At 38.1% G+C, this 2,959-nt stretch overlaps 1 non-coding gene across 1 annotated transcript; it reads right to left on the reverse strand.

Annotated features, from left to right (window-relative positions):
• Positions 1-104, reverse strand: LOC125494058 (small nucleolar RNA R71). Its single transcript, XR_007270442.1, has one exon. It is a non-coding gene; the product is annotated as a small nucleolar RNA R71 (small nucleolar RNA).
• Positions 105-2,959: the final 2,855 nt, after the last annotated feature.

Consider the following 2,959-nt stretch of genomic DNA (forward strand, 5'->3'; position numbering starts at 1 on the left):
ATGCGTCATGAGATAGTGATTTTCACCCAAGATCCTGGAGAGTCATTTTATGAAGCTTGGGAATGATTCAAGGATCTAAAACGCCTTTGTCCTCATCATGGTTTTACAAGTGGTATTTGTGTCAAATTTTCTACACTAGAGTTGATGCAGATACGAGACAGATAATTGATGGAGCCTTTGGTGGGTTTTTCATGAATAAAGCCATTGATGAAGGGTATGAACTTCTGGAGAAACTCGCTTCTAATCAAGCATCTACTATCCGCTCTCCTACCTTCTAGTGAGCCAGTGCATGCATTGCAGTCACAACACAAGCAGTTGAGTCCATACTCCAATACATACATTCCTCGGATGCGAGATCATCCAAATCTTTCATATATAGGAGCAATAATGTCTTGAATCCGCAACAACAACATTATCCACAACCTCACCAGCAACAACAGTCTATACCACAATCTCATTTTCAATATCATCAGTCACAACCACAAGCTCCCCCTGGATTTCAAAAATCTTCTTCAGACCTAGCTATTGTTGAACTCAAAAATCTCATGTTGCAGATGCAAAAGGGTATCCTTTCCTTTCAAGCAGATACTAGGTCTCGGTGTGAGAAGTTGCATGCTCAGAACAAGCTATAGGGGACAATGAGATGTTAGAGTCACATATAGCTCAGCTATCTAGCTCTTCTGCTAGTAGGCCATCTGGGCCATTGCCTTCATAACTAATGCAACCAAGGGACATTGCCAATGCTATTACCCTTCGAAGTGGAGTGTCATACGATACCCCGACAATGCTAGATCTAGAATCATCAGTTGCTAAGAAACCACAGTATGTGCTTGAGGATGCTGAACCTCAGACAAAGCAAGGAGTTGTAGACAATACTACAAAGGTGACTAAGGAGAAAACTGCGACTCTGGTGATCAAGCTACCATCCCCAAATTGGATGCTCAAAGAGAAGCTTGACCACTAGTATGGTAAGTTTTTAGTGGTGGTAAAGAATCTGCATGTAACAGTTCCTTTTATTGAATTATTAAATCAATTGCCTGCCTATTTTAAATTTTTAAAAGAACTTCTTATGCAAAAAAGGACTCTCAATGAGGTGGAAATCATGGCTTTTACTGCTGAATGCAGCGCTCTTTTGCAAAATCAGTCCACCTAAATTGAAGGATCCAGGGAGTTTTTCCATCCCCTGTCACATTGGCACCATATTTATTGGTAAAGGTTTATGTGATTTGGGTGCCAGTGTGAATGTATGCCTCTTGTTGTCTGCAAGTGGGTGACTTAAAATGTACTATCATTACTCTACAAATGGTTGCGTTCGATGAAATACCCCTAGGTATATTAGAGGACGTTCTGTAAGAGTAGGTAAATTATTTATCCCTATGGACTTTGTTATATTAGACATGGCAGAAGATACCCAAACACCCATTATCCTTGGGAGACCTTTCCTCCACACCCTGAAGCAGTTATAGATGTTAAAATGGGAAATCACATTGACTGTGGGGGATGAGAACATTATTTTTAGCATTACCACTGCCCCCAAAAGCCTAATGTTAGAGGAAGTATGCTATAAAGTTTATGTTATTGATAACCATATCCATTATTGCATGCCCCATTCCCCCTTCTGTGGTACTTTAGATGATTTGCTTGTCTTAGAGTCTAATGCTGGTAAGATCATTTTCTAACAGTCTTGACGACTCACAGGAAGGCAATTAGGTATAACACTGATGACTTGACAAGAATAAGCCCCAACTTCAATGTGCATCGAGTTCATCTAGAGGAGGGCCACCACCCTAGCATTCGGGTCCAACACGGGTTGGAAGGGGTGGTAAAGTAAGATGTTACAAAACTGCTGGATGCAGGTTGATGGACAACTGATGTCCATGTCTATTTCCTTTCCCTTGTTGCAATGAGTCCATTGTGAAGTTCAACTTGGGGGAGGATTCTGTAAGTACTGGTTTCCTTTTACTCTTTTATTACTTTCTAGTTTAGTTTAGTTAATTTAATTGCTTTCAAAAAATGAAAAATCACAAAAAAAAATTGAAAAATTGTTGAAAAATACCAAAAATACGAGTTAAATATCAAGTGAATTGATTTCTTCCCTGTACCCCATATTGTGCTTTAAAAAATGATTTAACTCACTATGCTGGATAGTAGGCATTTGTGATTGTGATGTTGTGATGTTGTGATGTGATCTTTGACTGCCTTGATCTTGAGAATTTTGATGATAACGTGCATACTTTGGCTGCATACTTGAACTGGTTATACTGGGAGGATTCATTTGCCTATGGATTTATATCCATATCCAATTTATTCTTGTGTGTTAGTTCCTCGTAGCATTCTGATCTTGATTTTGGCAACGTACTAATTGATTTTTGGTGATTTTGGACATGTTTTGTGATAGAGACGTTCTTTTCTTTAATTTTAAGCCTCAAAGTTGATAAATGAATTAATTTCCTTCCTAGCCCTGCTAAGCCTAATAATTTTTTATTTTGATATTAAGCCACACTACACACCTTGAGCCTTTACAATGATCATTGTCTCAAGCCTAGCTTGGGGGAGCATTCGTGAGGTTGATACTATGATGTGGTTGATTTTGTTGTTTGGTTGGAAATAATTAATGTCTATGTAGAAAGAGAAAAAGAATAATAATAAACTGAAAAATGATAGTGATAAATCTGAAAAAATCCCTATTATCTTCATTCATTAAATTTCAACAAGTGTTGAAAATTATACTGAAAGAGACAAGTATTGGATGCTTCGTGAGAATTTAAAGTTGGTTATTGTTTTGGTCATGTTGTTGATGTCATGGGAGTTATTTCGGCCACAACTAGTCCTGTTACTAGTGTTTTTTGCTCCCATTTTCTTGGCTTTTCCACCACATTCCCTAAATAATTTCCTTACCTATAGCCGAGCCCCATTACAACCTTGAGAAAGACTTCTTGAGAACGTGTTTGATTGTTTA

The sequence above is a fragment of the Beta vulgaris genome, chromosome 3 (genome assembly GCF_026745355.1).
Source record: "Beta vulgaris subsp. vulgaris cultivar EL10 chromosome 3, EL10.2, whole genome shotgun sequence".
Lineage (NCBI taxonomy): Eukaryota > Viridiplantae > Streptophyta > Magnoliopsida > Caryophyllales > Amaranthaceae > Beta > Beta vulgaris.